General features: G+C 44.4%; 1 protein-coding gene across 2 annotated transcripts in view; it reads right to left on the bottom strand.

The window, feature by feature from the left end:
* LOC138652748 (putative nuclease HARBI1) overlaps positions 1–25,766 on the bottom strand; it is a 114,473-nt gene that overhangs the window by 30,175 nt on the left and 58,532 nt on the right. Inside the window, exon 1 of one of the 2 annotated variants that reach the window (XM_069743146.1) lies at positions 3,207–3,264. The exons of the other annotated variant lie outside the window; for it this stretch is intronic. The gene's annotated coding sequence lies outside the window, so the exon portion shown is untranslated. Of the gene's footprint in view, positions 1–3,206; positions 3,265–25,766 lie in introns of those variants that run through there. 2 annotated transcript variants of the gene reach the window in all.

Genomic DNA, 25,766 nt, shown 5'->3' with positions numbered 1-25,766 from the left:
GATACTGTATGGGGACAGATTGATCTAATAGTGATTGTTCTGTTTCCATCATTCTTTCTCAGTTGGTGTAAAGATGCCATGAAACAAGCGAATGACTTCATTATTGTCGATCACACTCGTTTAGCGGCCTGAACTCAGCGCACGTAAATACAACAGAAATGCTTCTGTGTGATGTGCAATATGTTAGCATTTGGGGCCCCATTTTACACTTTTGCCTAGGGCCCCACTTTGCCTAAAACTGGCCCTGGGCATGCATAAACATGAATCATCCATAACCTGAAATTCACCTGCCTAATATTGTGCAACTAATCTCACCTCTGAACCTGATAGGCATGGACTCCACAAACCCTCTTAAAGGGACACTGTCACCTGAATTTGGAGGGAACAATCTTCAGCCATGGAGGCGGGGTTTTTGGGTGTTTGATTCACCCTTTCCTTACCCGCTGGCTGCATGCTAGCTGCAATATTGGATTGAAGTTCATTCTCTGTCCTCCGTAGTACATGCCTGCACAAAGCAATCTTGCCTTGCGCAGGCGTGTACTATGGAGGACAGAGAATGAACTTCAATCCAATATTGCAGCCAGCATGCAGCCAGCGGGTAAGGAAAGGGTGAATCAAACACCCAAAAACCCCGCCTTCATGGCTGAAGATTGTTCCCTCCAAATTCAGGTGACAGTGTCCCTTTAAGCTGTCTGTGTCTGACACCAAGACATTAGCAGTAGATGCATTAAAGGGGCCGTCCAAAACTAATATTGATTTTCATCCTAAATGTTTATTGTAATAATCAAATCGCTTTTCTATATAGAAGAGGACAAGGATGTGAAGTGGTACAACCAAGGAGTGAATTAAAAACTTCTATATTCTAGTAACGTTAAAAAAATATGGATCCATACAAGATGTGACAAAAAACCTGACATGTTTCTGGAGCGAGGTGCCCTTAATCGTACAATCCTATACAGTATGATTAAGAGCACCTAGCCCCAGAGACGCATCAGTTTTTTATCACATCTTGTATGGATCCATATTTTTAAAGGTTATGGAATAAAGAAGTTTTTCATTCACCGGTTGGTCGTGCAGCTTCAAATCCTCATCTTCTTTTACGGTTTGCTGTGCTTCACCAGCAGGATTTACCACCCACCAGTTTGAGGAATCCAAGGAAGGACAATTCTCAGAGAATTGTCCTGCCTCATAAGCATGTGCAACCCTGTAAAATAAAAGTTCATTGTTAGCGATCACATAAAAAACCTGATCAGATGGAAGAAATCTGCAATCATACAACTATAATAGTGGTTACGGACGGTCAGAAAACATGTTCAAAATACTGTTGTTTTGACGGGGTGTAGTCTGTCTGCATAAATGTTACGATAAGTAATATATGTCAGGGTGTCATTCACATGCTTGTCAGATCCCAAGGTTTCCCAGCAGAGAATTGCCGGACATACGGTTAATGCCCCCATGTTTTTTGGCTGTCTAGCAGATGCAAAACTTGCCAGGTGGGGACTTCATCATGTCGCTCGAGCACCGAGAGACTCGGTGAGTATCCGAGCACCCGAGTAGAGAGCACTTTCCCTCATCACTAACAGTGGGATCACCCCAAGACACCTGCATTGTAAATATACTCAGACCTAGTGGTTTAGTCATCACAATTTGGCCCTTGTCAAAAGTTGATCAGATGATCCTTACAATTTCCCAATTTTCCTACTTCTATTTCAAATGTATTAATTACATTTTAAAATTAAAAAGGGGTTAAATAAAGAGTATGAAGGGTTACATGTGAAGGGGAGGGAAACTGGGTGGGTAAGGGGAAGGTAATAAAATTGATTTTCCTGCTTCTAACACATCAACTTCACGAACTGCTGCCTAATATATCCCACCCAGTCAGTGGTGTTAATGTTATGGCTGACTGGTATATGAAACCAATATTTAAAATGATGGTAAATATAAATAATTACCCCAGGTTTCCGTGACAGCTGTACAGTTAGGAACCAAAGACATACTGATTACTATTAAAGATCCTTTGTTTTAATTTTTTTTCATAAATCAATAGTCCTCATGGAAATACAATACATTTTATCAGAGAAATCTGCTTCTTTCTCCCCGCTGGACTGATCTTTCACTCTCAAGTTCATGGATACAATCTGTAAAATCAGTGAAGGCAGATTTTATCATCACTGTCATAGGAGATGACAATTGGTGCTTTGAAAATTCTATGGAGAAAGGAGGAGCCACAGTCATCCGGCTGCATCTTCTAAATGGCCATCTGTGAAAAGTCACAGAAGACAGCTGCTACCCATGAAGTGGGAATTTTGAGAGTGAATGATCAGTCCAGGACGAGAAAGAAGCAGATTTCTCTGATAAGATATATGACAAACTTTCTTATTTTCATGTGTACTATTGATTTCTGAAATAAAAAACAATAGTTACTTTTTAAGTTATAATTCCTTTATCTGAACCCAGATCGTACATAGTGATTGTGAACATACTAGTCTGGTGATTCGAACAACATTACGTGAAATGAGCAGATAGTAATATGCAGAAAATAACATACGCTCACTAGGCAGCTGCAAGAAAAATATTTAGAATTGAGAGTCCTCAGTGGTTGATACCTGTTAATGGCTAACTGAAAAGATGGTAACAAATTGCAAGCTTTCAAGACTGAGCTTTCGAAAGCTTGCAATTTGTTACCATCTTTTCAGTTAGCCATTAACAGGTATCAACCACTGAGGACTCTCAGCAATTTGTTACCATCTTTTCAGTTAGCCATTAAAAGGTATCAACCACTGAGGACTCTCAATTCTAAATATTTTTCTATCCACTGGCTAACACGGTACCAAGATATATATCTTTCCTGTAGGCAGCTGCAAGTAATTTGCTTTCTCGTCCTCTCCCTGGTACATGCATGCAGCACAGAATAAATCATGCTCGTGTTCCCAGCCCAGTGCATCATACATAGATGACCTAATTCTCGCACGGAAAAACAGAACGTTTTTACTGTAAAACTATTTAGAGAAGCGGTGACAAAGCCGGCATGAAGTTATTTTGTCCTGGCCTTCTGCGTGCCACAGCTACTGCTGCTGCGAGGACAAAGGAATGATTGTCCCAGTCGGTAATCCATGCAGGCTGCTCCCCGCCGCCCATGTACAAGCCTACGAGCATGCATGCCTGACACAAACAATACAAACGTGTGTAGACTGTTGTGTTACCACCTGCTCAGATCCAGGAACACTGAAATGTTTCACTTCCTCTCATCTCATTTCCCCTCCGTTAATCCCACCCTCTAATACAGCCTTCTTCGGATTTAACCCTGCACTTTCTTTGGCCCATCGAAAATTTGCCAGAAATATTTCCCAACCTTTTAAATTATCATTAGATGATTGTTATCTAAACTGCGTATAAAAATAACCTAAAAACGAACACACATTAAAATCATAAAACCAAGAAAGAATATCCTGCCTCATTAGTCTATTAATCTAACAACAACAAAAAAGCAATTTCACACTTTTTGTTTAAGAAAAGGGATGATCATATTTATCGTTACAAATCACAATAATACATTTTCTCAAAATATTGGTGCGGGTGAGTACACTACTACTGGGCATGATTGGCTTTAGTACATTTTCCAGGTTAGTAGTAAAACACTAACTCACAGTTGATATTTATAAAGAGTTTAAAAAAAATTCCAAATAAAAACATAGAGCAGCATGGTAAAGAATTTTCTTTTTTTAGGAAGCCATCGCAGCGTGTAGTAAACCAGAGCTGACGTGAATGATCCAGCCCCACGTGCATTGAAAACTGATATTTGGTGACTGTCTCCTCTGAAGGCCATAAGTGAGAGGTGAGAAGGCAAAGTAGCCACTCTCCACTGAAACGCACAGCCCGGTACTACTGTGATACTATTAATAAAGGACGGGTATATTACTTTATGCATTTTTTTCTGTGCTCTGCCATCTTTGCATTATCCCCGTACTGTTACATCATGACTTTCTTATAACTCCATCATTATGCTCTTCTTTCTGCCGCTCACCTTAACCATGTGATGACATTTTGTTTGCAACATGTCTATTTTAAGATATGATTTCATATCATGGTGTAAGATGTAACGTTTACCCATAAAGAAGTTGTACCAAGTTTGAAATAGGGATTTTTGGTTACTCACCGTAAAATCCTTTTCTCCAAGACGCTCATTGGGGGACACAGGACTGTGGGTGTATGCTTCTGCCGCCAGGAGGCTGACACTAAGTAAACTTAAAAAAAAAAAATTAGCTCCTCCTCCATCGTATACACCCTGACACTGGCTACCAGAGACTCCGGTTTGGTGCAAAAAGCAGTAGGAGAACAAAAGAAAACACAAAAAAATAATATAACAGCATAAATACAGAAACTTTATGTCTAGAAAAGATCCTACAGACTAATGTAATCAGATATAACCAAAGCAGCCATAAGGCTACCAGGGAGGGAGCTGTGTCCCCCAATGAGCGTCTTGGAGAAAAGGATTTTACGGTGAGTAACCAAAAATCCCTATTTCTCCTTCGCCTCATTGGGGGACACAGGACTGTGGGATGTCATAAAGCAGTCCCTGGGTGGGAAAAATCACTCACCAGAAAAAGACATCCAGATAATGTTTGTCTATAAATGCGCCACTGCCGCTTGAAGAATTCTTCTACCCAGACTTGCATCTGCAGAGGTCTGGGAATGGACATTATAATGTTTGACAAATGTATGCAGACTAGACCAGGTCGCAGCCTTGCAAACTTGTTCTGCTGAGGCCTGGTGCTGAACGGCCCAGGAAGCCCCCACTGCTCTAGTCGAATGAGCCTTGATTCCGGCCGGAACCGTCATGCCCATGGAGCGATAAGCCTCCTGAATGGTCGCCCTTATCCATCTGGCCAGGGTAGATTTTGAAGCCGCGCATCCCTTCCTGCGACCCTGCGGAAGGACAAACAGAGCATCCGTCTGGCGAAAGGGGGCCATACGGGAAACGTACCTCCTCAGAGCCCTCACCAGATCCAACGTATAGAGAGCCTCTTCTACACGGTGTGTAGGTGCCGGACAAAAAGAGGGCAGAACAATATCTTCATTAATGTGAAATGATGAAACAACCTTCGGCAAAAAGGATGGAGCTGGTCTGAGCACCACCTTGTCCTGATGAAATCGCAAAAAAGGAGGACGACAAGAAAGAGCTGCCAGCTCCGATACCCGTCTTATGGACGTTATGGCCACTAAAAATACAACTTTCCAAGAGAGAAACATCAAAGAAACCTCTTGAAGAGGCTCAAAAGGAGCGTCCTGTAAAGCCCTTAAGACCAGATTAAGGAGGGACCTTATGAGCGACTCCTTGGAAAAAAGTCCTGACTTGACGATTAGGAGCAATCCTGCGTTGGAAAAGTACTGATAAAGCCGAAACCTGCCTTTTAAGGGTACTCGGAGCCAGCCCAGAATCCAGACCTGCTTGAAGGAAGGCTAGAATGTTAGGAACGGAGAAACGCAGAGGGGGCAGCCCGCGTTTTCTACACCAGGAAAGAAACACCTTCCAAGTGTGATAATAAATCCTGGCCGAAACGGACTTACGTGCACTGATCATGGTATCAGCCACTTCCTGAGAAAAACCAGCCTGAGTTAAAACCCAAGATTCAACGGCCAGGCCGTCAAACGTAGGACCTCTGAATTCTGGTGGTAGATCGGCCCTTGAGATAGAAGATCTGGCCGATCGGGGAGCCGCCAAGGAACCCCGGCTAGAAGTTGTACCAGGTCTGCATACCAGGTCCGTCGTGGCCAATCCGGAGCGATCAGGATGGCCGGCACTCTCTCTGATTTGATCTTCTTGATTACTCTTGGGAGCAGTGCCAGAGGAGGGAACAGATAAGAGAGATGAAATTGGTTCCAAGACAGTACCAGCGCAACCACGGCGATAGCCTGGGGATCTCGGTACCGAGAGACAAAACTGGGCACCTTGGCATTCATCTTGGACGCCATTAGATCCACGTCTGGAGTTCCCCAAAGATGGCATATCTGCAAAAATACCTCGGGGTGGAGAGACCATTCCCCGGAGGCTAGACCCTGACGGCTTAGGAAATCTGCCGCCCAGTTTTCTTCGCCCGGAATGTGGACCGCTGAGATCACAGAGTGATTTCTCTCCGCCCAGAGTAGAATCAGTTTTACCTCCTGCATGGCTGCCTTGCTGCGGGTGCCCCCCTGGTGATTTATGTAGGCTACTGCTGTAGCGTTGTCCGACTGAATCCGGACAGGGCAACCCGCCAGAAGATGGTGAAAACGTAACAAGGCTAGCCGGACCGCTCGAATCTCTAAGATATTGATGGGGAGTTCTGATTCCCGAGGAGACCAGCGTCCCTGAGCTGTGTGATTGAAGAACACTGCTCCCCAACCCAGGAGACTGGCATCTGTTGTGACCACTAGCCAATTGGTTGGAGGAAAGGGCTTCCCCCCGAGAAGAGATGAGCTGTTTAGCCACCAAGCGAGAGCCCATTTGGTCTGGAAAGACAACCGAAATTTGCGGTTGAGAGAGAGAGGATTTTTGTTCCATGCTGACAGGATTGCACGTTGGAGGGGTCGAAGATGAAACTGTGCAAACGGAACCGCCTCTATGGTTGCAACCATCTTTCCTAACACCCTCATCCCGGACCAAATCGAATGAGGGTATGGTTGTAGAAGGTTCCTCACTTCCCGCCGAAGGGCTAGGACCTTGTCCTGGGGAAGGATAGTTAAGGCTTGAGAGGTGTCGAAGGTCATGCCTAAGAAAGAGATTTTTCGAGACGGCCGTAGAGATGACTTCCTTAAATTTACCAACCAACCTAGACGGGAAAGGGTGTCCAGAGTGATGTCGACATTTTCCTTGCAAGACTGAAATGTCGGTCCCTTGATCAGCAGATCGTCTAGGTATGGCAAGACAACTATACCTCGGGAGTGCAGAATGGACACCACAGTCGACATGACTTTTGTGAACACCCTGGGAGCGGAAGCCAGTCCGAAAGGTAATGCCATGAACTGGAAGTGTAGATTGTTTACGGCAAACCGGAGAAATCTTTGATGGAGCGGAAAGATAGGAATATGAAGATAAGCATCCTGAATGTCTACTGAGGCCAAAAATTCTCCCTTTTCCAGAGAGGCGATGACCGACCGCAGAGACTTCATCCGAAAGTGTCGAACGCGGACAAACTTGTTTAAGAGTTTGAGATCTAGAATAGGCCTCACTGCTCCATCCTTTTTGGGCACTACAAAAAGATTGGAATAAAAGCCCTGGAATCTTTCTTCCTTTGGAACAGGAGAAATGACACCGCTGATACGGAGAGACTCTATGGAATTGAACAAGCTTTGACGAAGAGATTTGCACTTGGGAAGACGGGATGGGAAGAACCGGGGAGGAGGAAGGCAGACCAGCTCTATTTTGTAACCTGAAGATATGAGCTCTGCCACCCACTTGTCGTGGATTACCTGAAGCCAGACCTGGCGAAATGAAAGTAGACGTCCGCCTACCCTTTTGGAGATGCCCGGAAGAGGCCTCCAGTCACTTGGCCGAAAATCTTTGCGTCCTAGATCCTCTAGATCTAGAAGACTGGGGACGCATTCTTCCCCCGTGACTGGCCGAATAAGGGGTCCGACCGTCTCGGTCCTGATTGGGCCGACCCTGCGCAGGAGAACCTGATGCTGGGGCCCATCTGACATAGCGAAAGGTTCTAAAGCGAGCCTGAAAATGGCGCCGAAAAGGCTGTCTGGCCCTCTGCTGAGGAAGGAATTTACTTTTCCCTCCTGTGGAGTCAGAAATGAGCTGATCCAGCTTTTCTCCGAACAAACGATCCACTCTGATACGGCAGGGATGTAAGAGATTTCTTAGAGGTAGAATCAGCCCGCCAGGACCTTAACCAAAGGGCCCTTCTGATGGCAATAGCATTAGAAGCAGCCGAGGAAGCACAATCTGCCGCATCCAGAGATGCGTTAATCAGATAGCTACCGGCCATAGCTACCTGAGAAGACATTTCAGCCAATTCTGCTGACACATTACCTTCCTGGAGAGCCCTAGATAACGAGTCAGACCAAGATATCATAGCCCTGGCAACCCAGGTTGCCGCAAAAGAAGGAAAAAGTGCTGAGCTTGAGGCCTCAAAGACAGAACGAGCCAAGCTCTCTATAAGACAATCCGTAGGATCCTTAATCGATGAGCCATTAGGGAGAGATAGTAACGTGTTAGAGGCTAAACGGGACACTGGAGGATCTACAGAAGGATTTTCTGCCCAATCACTACAAAGTTCCGAAGCAAAAGGATACCTAGCCTTCAGAGCTCTTTGCCCTGAAAAGCGTTTGTCCGGGTGCTCCCTATTGCGTCGAATGAGGTCCTCGAACTCAGGATGAGAAGAAAAAACCCTATGGGCCCGTTTAGACCGCTTAAATGAGACCTTATGATCAGAGGAAGAGACGAGCTCGTCTTCTATCCCCAAAGACTGATTGACAGCTTCAATTAGGCTGTCTACTGACTCCTGAAACCCAGGTTTAACAAAATTAAGAGACCCTTCTGACTCGTAGTCAGTCTCAACTTCACCGCTTTCTGCAGGGGAAGGAGAGCGAGATACGGAACTCCAGGATGCGGAAGCACCTGAGTGCCTGGGAGACGCTTTGCGAATCCGCTTTCCATGCGTCTGTCGAGTGAGAGCGCGCCCCCTGCAGGCCGCAGACTCCTGAGACCCCGAGGCCCTCTCTGAGACAGGCGGATTACCGGTCCCGACCGCCGGAGTCTGCAGTGATTTGATTGCTTCAGTAAGGGACGCCATGGATTGTGACAAGGACGTGACCCATTCCGGAGGAGCTACCACAGCATCTGGCTGAGGGACCGGAGCTGGAGAGACTACTGGAGGACTGGCAGGGGGGGCTCCTGGACATGTTCAGGGTCACAGGCCTCACTGAGGCGATTACTTTGGGCGTGTGGAAAAAGGGCACTACAAGATACACAACTGGTAAAAAGAACCGTGTGAGTCTTAACCCTTCTAGACATAATGATCCGTAATGCTATACCCAGGGCCAGAGACTGGGAAAAAAAGGAATGCTTCAGCCAGATGGAGGGAGAAGCACTTACCCCAGTCCTGTGTCCCCACGAGTACCGAGATGGATCCTCAAAGCATGATGCTGAGCCCAAAAGCGCTGTCTTATATGCATAGCAGGCCTTAGGGGGGAGGGACCGCCAAACGATGCTGCGGCCTGGAGCAGGCCCGAAGCCGGGGCCTCAATTTTTCCCCCTTAGAGCGAGGAGAGCCGGAACCGGAAATGACGCACCGGAAGGGGCGGATCCTCACAGCGCGGTCCGATGGCCGGAAGTCCCGGCTCCAGGAAGCTGCTCCATGCCCGAAGCGGCTAGGCAGGGCCGATGCCTCAGGGGGGACAGCGGCGCTGACCGCGCGCCGCCGGACCACGCTGCAGCGTAGCTGCGCCACAGCGTCGCCCGACATAACGCCACAGCGCCGGACAACGCTGCAGCGCCACCGATCCAACGCCCCAGCGCCGGATCACGCCGCAGCGCAGCAGTCCCAACGCAGCAGCGCTGGACCACGCCGCAGCGCCGCCATACCAAGACGCCGGCCTCAGCAGCGCTGAAAAAAAAAAAGGCACCGCACTCCCGGAGGACACAGCCGCAGGTAATGCCAGGAGCCCCCCCATCATACCGCACTATCGAGGGGTAGAACCAATGACGGTGCAGGAACCCTATCTCCATTATCCCCAGGATAAGGAGAGGGACCGACCACCACCCCAGCTAACACCGCAGGGGTGTAGAATTCAGGGGGGAACACACGGACATCTTATGGGCACCTGTACAGCCTGGAGTCTAGGTACCTCAGGGTGGTCAGGGCTAAGTCCGGTGAAGAATCCCACGTCGCGGGGAAGGATACGTGGAGAAACATCGCACGTACTTGCCCGTTGATGGTTTGGGGAGATCGGACCCTCAAAAAGGTCCGTCGCCCCTTCAATCCAAAGATGTTGAAAAATCGGGTCCATCGATCCAGGACCCAGAGATTTGTCCTGTGTCCCCCAATGAGGCGAAGGAGAAAGTTATCCCTTTTCCACAGGATAGAGGTCTACTTCTTGATCACTGGGGGTTCGACCATTGGGACCCACCACTGATCCTGAGAACCGGGGCCCATGTAAATCCATCATTTTCACCTTCATTCCGTTCATTATTAATGAGAATGTTGATGACGAGCCAAACACTGAGCTTGGCGATCTTCTACGATCCTGTTAAGAATAAATGTAAAGACACAAAAGAGCATAGTAGAACGGAAAACACTCAGTTTCAAAAAAATCACAGTAATCCGCAAGTGCTACTATAAAGATGTAAAAAACAGGGTATTTGGTTGATACGTTTTTTGCAAAAAAAATATACTAAGCTGCTCCACCAAACGTCACGGTATTCCCATATCAGAGCAGTCCTAACTGATGTATGCAATCCCTATCTGATGTATTTAAAAACCTGATTATCTGTATATTACCTGTGTGAACAGGGTTCAGAGAGGAAAAGTCCATGTGGACATGCTGAGTGTAACAGCTTTTGTGCAGATAGCCCAAGAGGAGTGGTGGGTAACTCCCCAGTCTTGTAGACACAAGAGAACAATTATGGAAACAGGAACACATGTTCCTGTTCCTAAGAATAAATGTAGTAGAGTTGCACATGATCAACTGCAACTCCATTAACACGGGACTCTTCATAGCCCAATTTTTAGGAATGTTCAGGATCTCGGGGGTCGTAGCAATTGGGACATTATTATTATTGACTAGATGGTGGCCCGATTCTGACGCATCAGGTATTCTAGAATATGTATGTAGTTTATTTATGAAGATTTTCTGGGTAAAATATATTTATTATTATTAAATTTTATTGCTCATAGAACTTAATACAATTGAATGAAATTACGAAACAGATCATCAAAATACATAAGCCATTACATGAATATCTAACTGTATTTAAATAAATCATCGAACAAAATAAGTACATCAACACTAATATATTTGTTAACAATATCAACCCAAAATATTTTTGTACACCAGATTTTTTTGTGAATACCTTTTGACTACCTATAAGCAACTTTCCTTGTAACGGGGTAAGAAGAACTTGCACTTTGACGTTGGATCTCATTTTAACTCTTGGAAATGCAATGTAGAGTTGTCCATGACCAAAAACAGACTCCGGTAGATATATGCCAACACGGTGTAGAGTTTGACCTTGTGACTTGTTTATTGTCATGGCAAAAGCTGGTTTAACTGGAAACTGTTGATGCCGAAGCCTAAATGGATGACCGGTGTCTGAAGGACATAAATCAATGTGTGGAATTAACACTTCATCTCCTTTTCCTGATCCAATGATCACTCTTGCTTGAATGACGTTAGAATGGAGTCCAGTAACAATAAGGCGCATTCCATTACATAGACCATTTTTTGTATTTAGATTCTGCAGCAACATTAAGATTGTTCCAACTTGAGTTGCAGTCTGTGGGATGGCATTCCTGATGGCGTAAGACTATTTAAAAATTCAACTGGATAATTCTCTCGTTCATCTTCATTATCTACATCCACTGAATCATCACTTTTATACAACTTATACTCACCAGGCATTCTATGCATCACACGGGAATTTAGCAGAGCCACGTCATCGTTCTTGGGACAGAGAATTGCATGAGAAGAGGCCCTCTCAACACTGCTTTGGCCGTTCACATCAATTTCAATGCATTGTCTAAAAATATCACTTACGATGCAGTCAGTGCAGAACATGTATTCTGGTATTTCAATAATATAAAACAAAAAAACGGAGAATATAGATCCCAATACACATATTTAAAAATATACGTTTTTTATTAATCAACAATATTCTGAAAACATTACATCAGTAAATACATATATAGCACAGGATAAAGTGAGGAGGAAACAGATGGTAGCGGCGAAACAGAAAGAAAAGTATATATCACATCCCTGGGGCTGCTAGTACAAGATCACTAGTATAAGGATTTCATGTGACAAATGCCACAATCTCCCATAGTTAAATTATTAGTTAAAGTGCCACAGTGCAAAGATATTACCATTCATAAGTACCAAGCAGCTTACCCATCGTGTATGGATGTCTTTCCAAGTTCCACACACAGCCCCCCTGACGCACGTTTCGCGGTCTGCTTTTTCAAAAAGGGGTCTGTTTGTTAACCGCTCTCACAGGAGTTAAAATAGGGCACATACAGGAAGTGTAATCAGGCATAACGGCGCGCACACACCCAGGATCAAGCTCCATTGTAACCGGCGGTTGTCAGGGCAACACACACATGGGGCGGAAACCCGCCAGGTGACGTCACAAATTATGTGTGTGTAGCTCCTATTGATAACCGCCCAGGAAGTCAAGAGCAAAAGATAGAGGGCGCGTGCGCGTCTGCCTAAAACCCTCCCACCGAAGACCATAGGGGCCGCCATTTTGTAAGTGATACTGGATAAGTGAAAAGGGGGGCCGCTGTATATAGCGGCAACAGGCGCACTATCTATATGCCCATAGCCCACCCATCGAGGGCCACGGGAACTGCCACACCCCAGGTAATATTATACAAATCACTTATATGTTACAAAGGCGAGTACACCACATATGCAGCTAAGGACCTCCCACCGGAGACCATGGGGGCCGCCATTTTGTAGGTGACATTAACCAAAAAATAAATTAAAAAAAAAAAAAAAAGGAAAGCGCTGTGTGTTAAAACAATAACATGTACTAGTCGTATACCCGCGGTCCTCCCACCAAAGGCCACGGTGAATACCATATTGTGAGTGATAATATGTGGGCTGCTTCCTATTACAGCAGCAATTACACCACATATATTAACTAAGCCCCTCCCACCAGAGACCATGGGAGACGCTATTATATAAGTGATAATGAATCAGTACACAAAACTGTGTACTAGTGTCGAGTGCACATTCTACGTGCCCCACTCAACAAGGATCGTGAGAGTCATCGTATTAGTGAATAAAATCAGGAACGCAATAAAAAATCCTAGTAGCACAAAAATGCGTACCTTACGAACACAGTGTAAACATATAATAAATCTCTGAGGTGAGCACGTGCAAAAGTGGATGAACATATCAGATCACATGTTAATGTCACACACAGACAATATAAAAACTAGCGGCTGAAGAAGAGTCCTTTTCATCCATATGTGGTGGTAAGTTCAAGGCGAATGCGGTAGATGGTCACATAGTGGGCCAGGTTACGATAATGTCCCATATAATTAAAATAACTAAAGACAGAGAACAAACAAAAATTAGAATCAAGATTTTAAAAACATAGAGGGGAGTCACATGAGGAAAGGATATACTCTAATAACCACTAGGGTTATATCCATAAAAATATTCATATAAAATCAAAGAACTCAAAGGAGGGCGAAGGAGCGGCGGAACACAAAGGCCTGTACCCAAGTTGGGGGAATGTCTCATAGGAAAGGAACAAAACTAAGTTGTTCATTCAATCATTTGGGGGACATAGTATCAAGGGTGACAATCCACCTGCATTCGCATTGTGCAAGGTTGCCACCCCTGATGCCCGCATGAATCCTATCAATCCCCCATACCTTCAAACCGCCGGGATCGGACCCATGATGTGTACGGAAGTGCCTCGGCAGAGTTTTTAATGCCGATATATCCCTTGTTTCTCTTGCAGCCACAATGTCACGGACATGCTCGCGCGTCCTAACTTTCAATTCCCTAGACGTGAGAGCTACATAAATCAGGGAGCAGGGACACGTAGCATAATACACTACGTAGGTGGTATTACAAGAAATATATTCACGGATTTTATATTCCCTGCTCCCATCAGATGACTTAAAGGGACACTGTCACCTGAATTTGGAGGGAACAATCTTCAGCCATGGAGGCGGAGTTTTCGGGTGTTTGATGCACCCTTTCCTTACCCGCTGGCTGCATGCTGGCTGCAATATTGGATTGAAATTCATTTTCTGTCCTCCGTAGTACATGCTGCATGCTGGCTGCAATATTGGATTGAAGTTCATTTTCTGTCCTCCGTAGTACATGCCTGCGCAAGGCAAGATTGCCTTGTGCAGGCATGTACTACGGAGGACAGAGAATGAACTTCAATCCAATATTGCAGCCAGCATGCAGCCAGTGGGTAAGGAAAGGGTGTATCAAACACCCGAAAACCCCACCTCCATGGCTGAAGATTGTTCCCTCCAAATTCAGGTGACAGTGTCCCTTTAAATGTCCCACATCTAAGGATATTAGGACACGCGACACATGACCCGCAGGGGAAGCACCCGAGTCTGGGATTTATCTTAGCCAAAAAGGTATCATGTTTTGCCACGTAATGGCTTTTTACAAGACTATCTTTAAGGTTCCTTCCCCTGCGTTGTACCATACATAGGGCTGGAGACAAGTGTTTAGCCATGTCTTCTCCAAGGTTGTATTCGTGGCTAAGTTCACCGTTACCAAGTTTAAGAAGCCAGTTGCTATACTCTGGGTCGGAAGATCGCATGTTGTTAATTAGTTGGAGTTTATTAAGCTGTTTCCAAAGGTCAGCCATTTTTAACCCCTTAATGACCGCCAATACGTCTTTTAACTGACCTGAGATATAAGAGAATAGTATCCCCATACAGATGACAATCTAGCATCTGTCGGTTGTACACTATAGCTGACAACTTTCTGTATCAGCCAGGATCAGTATTTGCACCATCTAAATCTGTTTAACCCCTTAGATGCTGCTGTCAATAGTGACTACATCATTATAAATGGTTAACAGAGTGTGGGGGCTTCTTCTTTGTCCCAATTGGTGCCCTCAGATCATGATTTTGCTGTCCTGATGTTTGCCATGGCGATTCATGACCAAATAGTGGCCTTAGAGTCTGATGGATGTAGTAATCTGTTTAGAAGTTAGCAACATTTAGGTGGTAAAAATACACATTTTCATTTCTGTCATACCACTTTGCATTAATTCCTGTAAAGCACATGAAGGGTTAATAAACTACCTGACAGCAGTTTTCAATATGTTTAGGGGTGCTGTTTTTAAAATGGTTTCACGTTTGTGGGTTTCCCAATATATGGGACCCCTAAAGTCACTTCAAACATAGATAAGTCCCTAAAAAAATAAATTTTGTAAATTTCTTTGAAAAAATGAAAAATTGCTGCTACATTTTTAAACCTCCTAAAATGCTAACAAAATAAAATAACATTTTACAAATGGTCCTGATGTAAAGCCAACATGTGGGAAATGTTATTTATTAATGGTTTGCTGTTGTATGATTATCTGGATTAAAGGGATAATCAGTCAAATTTAGAAAATTGCTAATTTTTTAACATTTTTCTCAAATTTTTGATATTTTTTATAAATAAACACAAAAAATGTTAAACTAAATTTACCATTATCATAAAGTATAATGTGTCACGAAAAAACAATCTCAAAATCACTGGGATCTGTTGAAGCGTTGCAGAGTTATTACCACATAAAGTGACACTGGTCAGATTTCAAAAATTTGGCTCGGTCACTAAGGGGTTAAGCTGGACTCGATAACATCTCTTCTTGTTCCATTTGGTATGACTGGAAGGCATTGCCTAAAATCTCCGCCAACGACAAAAACTTTACTCCAAACGGAATTTCATTTTTTTCAGCAACATTTGTAGTCATTACTTCACGCAGAAGTCTGACAATTAAGCTCAAAGCGTATTTGGGTGCCATGGTGCACTCGTCAAGTATGAAAAGATTTGCGTTCCTTAACAGTCTTCCTGCAAATGTGTCTTGTTTTATTCTGGAAACAGAGATTTCGTTGACTGGAACTGGTATCCCAAAGAGTGACTGGATAGTGCGACCTCCTCGTAAAAGGTTTGCTGCAATCCCTGTTGTAGCCGATGGCAATACGACTTTTCCCAACCCTCTAACGTGATGCATTAAAACTTCATAGAGGTATGTTTTACCGCTCCCTCCTGGACCGTCAATAAAGAAACATTTTGGCCTTGCATCTGCTTGGTTTTCTATAGCGCTCACAAAAGTGTCATATGCAATCCGTTATTGTTCATTTAAGGAGTTTCTTTTCTCTGTTGCCAACAATAATTCGTAAGCTTCGTCATACTCTGGAACTTGTGGAACTTGAATTGCAGGCTGTGGCAAATTAAAGTCTGAAAACGTTTTTCCATGCAGTAGTAAGACATTTTGGACATCTTGCATGGCATAAGATTCGCAATTTTGACAATTTCCACTTCTGTTGTGAAAATGTAAGCAGTAATCCTCGATTAGATCTTCTTTAATTTGCCCAAAGTTGAGCCGGATTTGTAGGTGGTCCAAATACACAGATGTAGGCAAACAATTCACGAAGTTGCTTAGGCATATGTAGGGTAACTGCGTCTTCTAAAGTAAGTCTCCACACAGTATCATCCAATAGAAGTCCTAAAGCCAAAGCTGCAGCTTTAAATGTATCCTGCAATACTCCGTTAACTGTTTTCAAATCGTCATAACTTGTAGCTCCTTTGACATGCAGTAGTAACAGCCGAAGGCAATATCTTTCTTGATCCTTGACACTAACAGTATACATGCGTCCAATTATTCTGCTAACTCCTCGTTGTCTTGGATTCCAAGTTTTATTCCAAACGTAATGCCCTGGAATCTCTCGGTACAAATACTGCCTTGCATTTTCATCACGTTGGTTCAGCAAAAACCATTCCATTAATGTTGACATCGTGCTTAAAGTTTTTGAGACATCTTTTACTTCAGCATCGTCAAAGAAATAAAGGTGCTGTTGATTTGGTAAATGAATAGCTAAACGTATAATGGCATGGGACTGTGAATGCATTGGAAACGCAAATATCCTCCAAGCAGCTTCTGGAGCACTGACGTATCTTGAGTCAACAAAAGTTGATGATTCATCGTGATTGACTGTTTTCTGTTGTATTTCGATGTTAGCTTTGTCATACCCCTTGTAGATGTACTTGAAAAGATATTTTACACTTTTTATTGAAGCACAGATTTCTACGTTGATGTGACAGTTGTAGCGTTTTGATAACGGGTTGTATGGGACTATCCATTAGTTATTTATAATTTTTTTGTTGCAAACAATGTTATCAATGTGTTGTCGCCGGTAGGATGGGGAGCCATCCCAGTCTTTAATAGTGTGCTGTTTCAACTCCTTTGGAAACCCTTTTGTACACTTTCCGTTTTCCATGCATGGACTTTTTGGATTTGCTACACCACATGGGCCATGAACCATATGAGAGACTACAATATTATACAGTTCAGGATACTTTTCTTGGTTAGGAATTTCAGCCCACACTATGTTGTCAATTTCTTCCTCCGTACGAAACTTGGAATCTGCGTATAAGATAATTAGTATATGCGTATGTGGGAGACCTCATTTCTGAAACTCTATGACGTCTACCATTGCTACGACTGTTCCAAAAAGTCCATTTTTGATGTTTTTCTAAAGGCTGCTGAGTTTCAGTCGAAATACGTGTGCAACTAAGTCCGGTCTGTGTTCAACTTTTTGCCAGGGTTCAAGATTTTCGGTAATTTCCGGCCATTTAGGATTACAGGTCATTGTCACAAAAATGTCAGATCTTCCATAATTTGTTACTATTGCCATTGCATCTTGATAACGCTGTTGCATGTTGCGGGGGCTACTACCCCTAATATCCCAATCATCCCATCAGCCAGAGCCACCGGAATACTACCCCTAATATCCCAATGATTCCATCAGTCAGAGCCACCAGACTACTACCCCTAATATCCCACATCATTCCATCACAGCCACCGGATTCGTACCTCTAATATCCCACATCATCCCATCAGCCAAAGCCACTGGACTACTACCCCTAATATCTCACTTCATTCCATCACAGCCACCGGATTCCTACCTCTAATATCCCACATCATCCCGTCAGCCAGAGTTACCGGACTACTACCCCTAATATCCCACATCATTCCATCAGAGCCACCAGATTACTACCCCTAATATCCCACATAATCCCGTCAGCAAGAGCCACCGGATTACTACCCCTAATATCCCACCTCATCCTGTCAGCCAGAGCCACCAGACTACTACCCCTAATATCCCACATCATCCCATCAGAGCCACCGGATTACTACCACTAATATCCCACATCATCCCGTCAGCCAGAGCCACCGGACTACCCCTAATATCCCACATCATCCCATTAAAGCCACCAGATTACTACTCCTAATATCCCACATCATCCTGTCAGCCAGAGCCACCAGATTACTACCCCTAATATCCCACATCATCCCATCAGAGCCACCGGATTACTACCCCTATTATCCCACATCATCCTGTCAGCCAGAGCCACCAGATTACTACCCCTAATATCCCACATCATCCCATCAGAGCCACCGGATTACTACCCCTATTATCCCACATCATCCTGTCAGCCAGAGCCACCGGACTACTACCACTAATAACCCACATCATGCCGTCAGAGCCACTGGATTACTACCCCTAATATTCTACATCATCCTGTAAGCCAGAGCCACCAAGCTACTACCCCTAATATCCCAATCATCCCATTAGCCAGAGCCACCGGACTACTACCCCCAATATCCCACATCAGCCCGTCAGAGCTACCGGTCTACTACCCCTAATATCCCACATCATCCCGTCAGCCAGATCCACCGCTGTACTACTCCTAATATCCCACATCATCTCGTCAGCCAGAGTCACCGGACTACAACCCATAATATTCCACATCATCCCTTCAGCCAGAGCTTCAGGACTACTAACACTAACATCCCACATCATCCTGTTAGAGCCAACACTGTCAGGTTGGCGCTGTTACACAGATTAAAAAGATACCTGGGCTGGAGAAATTCATCTTGTGTTTCTTTTTTTAATCTGTGTTTGAAGTTTTAAGTTAATGAAATGCTTCATGCCAAAGAGAAGTTCCTGATTCTGGGCTCCCAATGCAGTTTTGTATCACAGTGGTCTGTGTCGGCACGGTAATAAATTGTGTTATTTCCAGCTGTACAGAAGGACGAAAACACCATAGAAATGATAAGAATAATATGCCTCAGTTACCACAACTGTCTACAGGGGTGTCAAACTGCATTCCTCGAGTGCCAAACAGGTCATGTTTTCAGGATTTCCTTGTACTGCACAGGTGATAATTTAATCACCTGCACAGAATGATTGCATCACCTTGTGTAATGCAAAGGAAATCTTGAAAACACGCATGGTCTGCGGCCCTCAAGGAATGCAGTTTGACACCCCTGGTCTATAAGGAAAACTGTTGCTCATAGCAACCAATCACAGCTCAGCTTCTTTTAAACAGCTCTGGTGAAATGAAAGATGCTTAGTGATTGGTTGGGGCTATGTGGAGTGGGCGTGGCTTACACACACACACACACACACATGCTTAGTGATTGGTTGGGGCTAAGTGGAGTGGGCTTGGCTGATACACATACACTGAACTTTATATATTAGATATACATTATTGTCACGGCTCCCGGGTATTAATGCTGCGGGGAGAGCTGTAAACAGCAGCAAAGGAGCTGAGCTAAACGCCGGGTTGCAAACCTGGTAACCAACAGGACCTTAGACATGCGACAGAGTGGGAGGAGGTCAGGGGGTGGAGCCAGACTCCGGGGAACGGAGAAGCGATAAACACTAGAGAGTTATCAAACAAGCAAAGATCGGAGCCAGGAGATCACGAGGTACCAAAAGGGAGAGACAGGGGATAGTCAGAAGCAAAGCCAGAGTTCAGTAATCCAGAAGAACAAACAGAGTAATGCACGGAGAGTAAGATAAACACAATGCAAACCGGGCACACACTCCAGGGGTCAAGCACAGACTAAAGCAGAACATATAGCTGACAGAGAAACCCAGCTAGGAGAGAGTATAAATACCCCTCCCAGCTTGAAAGAGAGGCCAACAACATTAACCCTGAGAGAACAGGACATTAACCATGTCCTAACCGTGATAGTACCCCCCTTAATGGGGGGGCCACTGGACCCCCAGGCTTCTCAGGGTATCTGGCATGAAAAGCCCACACCAGTCGATCAGCATGCACAGAACTGGCTGGAACCCATGACCGATCCTCAAAAGAATACCCTTTCCAATGTATTAAGTACTGAAGCCTTCGACGCAGCCACCATAAATCAATGATGCACCCTACCTCGTACTCCAGCTGACCCTCTACCAATACCGGCGGAACATTGGATGAGGATTCTTCTCTAACTGTCTCCACAGGTTTAATAGGGACCTGTAGAAGACAGTAGATATTTTGAAGGAGGTGGGCAACTGTAATCTATAGGCCACCGTGTTGATCACCTCTATAATCTTGTATGGACCTATAAACCTGGGTCCCAACTTCATAGAGGGTATCTGAAGTTTGAGGTTACGAGTAGACAACCACACCTTCTCCCCCACAGTCAGTGTAGGAGCTGACCCCCTCCTCCTGTCCACAAAATGTTTGTACCTCTTCTGGGCTTTGGAGATGTTCCCCTGAACCTCCCTCCAAAGGGTTCTTAACTGTTGCACCAAACCCTCCAGGGCACCAGGGCAACCAGAATCCATGCGGGAAAATTCTCCAAACTGTGACCAAACCCATAATTGACCTGAAAGGGAGATTTGCCAGTAAACTGATTAATACGACAATTGAACGCAAATTCTGCCATAGGTAATACCTCACACCAGTCCTCCTTTCTGGAAGAGGTTAGACATCTCAAAATTTGTTCCAAATTCCAGTCTGTTCATTAGATTCCGGGTGATAAGCAGAGGAGAATGACAACGTAACCCCCAACTTCTTACAAAAAGCGCTCCAAAACTTGGCCACAAAGTGCACACCCCTGTCAGATACCACATTCACAGGGACCCGATGCAACCGAATTATATGCTGAATAAACAAGTGAGCTAAGGTTTCAGCAGAAGGTAACGCAGGTAACGGCACAAAATGGGCTTGCTTTGAAAACCTATCAACCACTACCCAAACTACTGAGCTGCCCTTGGAAGATGGAAGATTAGTGCTAAAATCCATGGACAGGTGTGTCCAAGGTTTATCTGGAATTGGCAAAGGTACCAATTCCCCGGCCGGCTGGACCAGAGAGCTCTTAGAACGAGCACACACCCCACAAGTATTCACAAACTTTTTGATATCAGTACCCATAGAGGGCCACCAAAAATTCCTAGATACTGCCCCAGGGTAACTACAATCCCAGAGTGTGCACTCAACACAGAATCATGAAATTCTTGCAGAAGTGTGAGATGGAAATGATCGGGTACAAACAATTTACCTAGGGGTTTATTCCTAGGAGCTTGTGCTTGTGCTTCCAAAACCTCTCTCTGTAACTCAGATGAGACTTCTGCCACAACCACTCCTGGTTGAAGAATGGAGGAATGAGATTCTGGAGGGGACACAGAATCAAAACTTCGGGATAAAGCATCCACCCTTACATTTTTAGACCCTTGTCGGAACATAATGGTAAAGTGAAACCGGAAAAAAAAGTGCCCACCGAGCCTGTATGGGGGTCAATCTCTTAGCGGACTCAATATAGGCCAAATTTTCATGATCAATGATGACCGTAATAGGATCAAAAGCCCCCTCCAGAAAATGCCTCCATTCTTCAAACGCCAATTTAACCGCCAACAATTCCCGGTTGCCGACATCATAATTTCTCTCGGCCGAAGATAATTTTTTAGAGAAAAAGGCACAGGGTTTAAGGTTAGTAAGGGTGGACGGGCCCTGAGACAACACTGCACCCACCCCCACCTCCAAAGCATCAACCCCACGATAAAAGGTCTCGACGGATCGGGTTGCATCAACACGGGGGCTGAAGTGAAACATTTCTTCAATTTCTGGAAGGAATTTTTTGCGGCCACTGACCAATTTTTTACATCCGCCCCTTTGAGTGTGAGGTCCTTTAAGAGTTTCACCACCTGCAAAAACCCTTTAATAAACCTCCTATAATAATTAGTGAAGCCCAGAAATCGCTGCAACCCCTTCAGGTCATAAGGTTGCACCCAATCAGAAATGGCCTGAACCTTCCCCGAATCCATGTGGAATCCCTCCCCAGATACAATTAAACCCAGAAAAGACAGTTCTTGCATAAAGAATGAACACTTCACCAGCTTAGCGTATAAATGGTTCTCCCTGAGTCTCACAAGAACCATATGTAGATGGTGTAAGTGTGACCGGCTGTCCTCTGAGTATATCAAGATGTCATCCAGGTAAATGACAACATAGCGTCCAATCAGGTCAGAAAAAACAACATTAATGAAATTCTGGAAAACAGCAGGGGCCAACATTTTCAAATAAACCCTTGGTCGTCAGAAATGCTGTTTTCCATTCATCCCCCTCTTGGATCCTTATAAGGTTATAAGCCCCTTATAAGTCAAGTTTAGAAAACCACTTGGTCCAGTGAGTTGATTACATAAATCAGAGGAAGAAGATACATGTTTTTTACAGTAATTTTATTCAGTTCCCGAAAGTTGAGGCACGGTCGCAAACCACCATTTTCTTCACAAAGAAAAACTCCGCTGCCAAGGTTGAGACAGAAGGCAGAATATGCCCCTTGCAGAGACTCTCTGTGATGTATTAACATAGTAACATAGTAACATAGTTAGTAAGGCCGAAAAAAGACATTTGTCCATCCAGTTCAGCCTATATTCCATCATAATAAATCCCCAGATCTACGTCCTTCTACAGAACCTAATAATTGTATGATACAATATTGTTCTGCTCCAGGAAGACATCCAGGCCTCTCTTGAACCCCTCGACTGAGTTCGCCATCACCACCTCCTCAGGCAAGCAATTCCAGATTCTCACTGCCCTAACAGTAAAGAATCCTCTTCTATGTTGGTGGAAAAACCTTCTCTCCTCCAGACGCAAAGAATGCCCCCTTGTGCCCGTCACCTTCCTTGGTATAAACAGATCCTCAGCGAGATATTTGTATTGTCCCCTTATATACTTATACATGGTTATTAGATCGCCCCTCAGTCGTCTTTTTTCTAGACTAAATAATCCTAATTTCGCTAATCTATCTGGGTATTGTAGTTCTCCCATCCCCTTTATTAATTTTGTTGCCCTCCTTTGTACTCTCTCTAGTTCCATTATATCCTTCCTGAGCACCGGTGCCCAAAACTGGACACAGTACTCCATGTGCGGTCTAACTAGGGATTTGTACAGAGGCAGTATAATGCTCTCATCATGTGTATCCAGACCTCTTTTAATGCACCCCATGATCCTGTTTGCCTTGGCAGCTGCTGCCTGGCACTGGCTGCTCCAGGTAAGTTTATCATTAACTAGGATCCCCAAGTCCTTCTCCCTGTCAGATTTACCCAGTGGTTTCCCGTTCAGTGTGTAATGGTGATATTGATTCCCTCTTCCCATGTGTATAACCTTACATTTATCATTGTTAAACCTCATCTGCCACCTTTCAGCCCAAGTTTCCAACTTATCCAGATCCATCTGTAGCAGAATACTATCTTCTCTTGTATTAACTGCTTTACATAGTTTAGTATCATCTGCAAATATCGATATTTTACTGTGTAAACCTTCTACCAGATCATTAATGAATATGTTGAAGAGAACAGGTCCCAATACTGACCCCTGCGGTACCCCACTGGTCACAGCGACCCAGTTAGAGACTATACCATTTATAACCACCCTCTGCTTTCTATCACTAAGCCAGTTACTAACCCATTTACACACATTTTCCCCCAGACCAAGCATTCTCATTTTGTGTACCAACCTCTTGTGCGGCACGGTATCAAACGCTTTGGAAAAATCGAGATATACCACGTCCAATGACTCACCGTGGTCCAGTCTATAGCTTACCTCTTCATAAAAACTGATTAGATTGGTTTGACAGGAGCGATTTCTCATAAACCCATGCTGATATGGAGTTAAACAGTTATTCTCATTGAGATAATCCAGAATAACATCCCTCAGAAACCCTTCAAATATTTTACCAACAATAGAGGTTAGACTTACTGGCCTATAATTTCCAGGTTCACTTTTAGAGCCCTTTTTGAATATTGGCACCACATTTGCTATGCGCCAGTCCTGCGGAACAGACCCTGTCGCTATAGAGTCCCTAAAAATAAGAAATAATGGTTTATCTATTACATTACTTAGTTCTCTTAGTACTCGTGGGTGTATGCCATCCGGACCCGGAGATTTATCTATTTTAATCTTATTTAGCCGGTTTCGCACCTCTTCTTGGGTTAGATTGGTGACCCTTAATATAGGGTTTTCATTGTTTCTTGGGATTTCACCTAGCATTTCATTTTCCACCGTGAATACCGTGGAGAAGAAGGTGTTTAATATGTTAGCTTTTTCCTCGTCATCTACAACCATTCTTTCCTCACTATTTTTTAAGGGGCCTACATTTTCAGTTTTTATTCTTTTACTATTGATATAGTTGAAGAACAGTTTGGGATTAGTTTTACTCTCCTTAGCAATGTGCTTCTCTGTTTCCTTTTTGGCAGCTTTAATTAGTTTTTTAGATAAAGTATTTTTCTCCCTATAGTTTTTTAGAGCTTCAATGGTGCCATCCTGCTTTAGTAGTGCAAATGCTTTCATGGCTTGGTGCTCAGGCCCAGACAAATTGTACAGAAGAGCCTTGGGTAATTTGGCTCTTGGGACTAAGCCTCGCTATCGGAAAACATGTCTTCGAAGTCTTTCAGGTACTCCGGAATACCCTCCAGACCGACAGACGACACAGGTACAGACTTTACTGGGTTAACGAAAGGTCCCAGGTTACAACACAGACCATTACCCTTACATCTAAATTGAGAAATCTCCCCTGCCACCCAATCAATGACAGGATTGTGGCTTTGTAGCCAGGGCATTCCCAGTACCAGTCCTGCAGGTAGATTATTCATCACAAAACAACTTAATTTTTCCGAGTGAGTGGAACCCACTTTCAGAGAAAAGACATCAGTCCTGAAACAAATTCCATCCCCGGTAAGAGGGGACGAATCAACAACCACAATTTTTACAGGGTCTTTCAGCCTGACTCCCTATCTTATTATGAGTCACAACTTAGGCATAAATCAAATTAATGGAAGAACCACAGTCAACAAAGGCGGTGGCCACCACAGGACTGCCAGCAAGTTCCAATTCCACTTGGAGCACAATTTTTGCAAGCGAGAAAAAATGTACCTGGGAGTCTGGACAACCTCCTCGATTGTTGCCCTTTACTCAGTAGTTTCTCAGATGGTTTCACAGAAGAAGGGCAGGAGGGGCAGTTCCTTTTCCAATGTCCAGAGGCTCTACAGTAAAAGCACAGTTGGTTGACTCTGCGGTGCTTTCTCTCTTTCTCCATAACCAAGACCGACCCAATCTCCATGGGCTCAGATACAGGTGCAGCGTCACACAATTTGGAGTACAAGGAAGTCTCTTGTTGCATCACTCCTCTAGCACGGAGTCTCCAATCCATTCGAACAGCCTGTGTCATGGCATCCTTCAGGGTATCAGAAAGAGGATGAAGTGCCAGAGCGTCCTTCAGACGGTCAGACAGATGCTTGCGGAATAACCCCCTCAGGGCTGCGTCTTTCCAGGAAACTTCAGCTGTCCAATGCCTAAACTCTGAGCAGAACCATTCAGCGGAGTGGCTCCCCTCTGTCACACTCATCACCATATCCTCCGCCAGATGTACTCCATCAGGCTCATCATAAATGTGTCCTAGAGCCACAAAAAACACGTAGTATATTGCCCAGCCACGTAGTATATTGCCCAGTCACGTACTATATTGCACAGCCACGTAGTATATTGCCCAGTCACGTAATATATTGCCCAGT

Source organism: Ranitomeya imitator, chromosome 1 (genome assembly GCF_032444005.1).
Source record: "Ranitomeya imitator isolate aRanImi1 chromosome 1, aRanImi1.pri, whole genome shotgun sequence".
NCBI lineage: Eukaryota > Metazoa > Chordata > Amphibia > Anura > Dendrobatidae > Ranitomeya > Ranitomeya imitator.
This window is presented reverse-complemented; position numbering and strand designations above follow the sequence as displayed.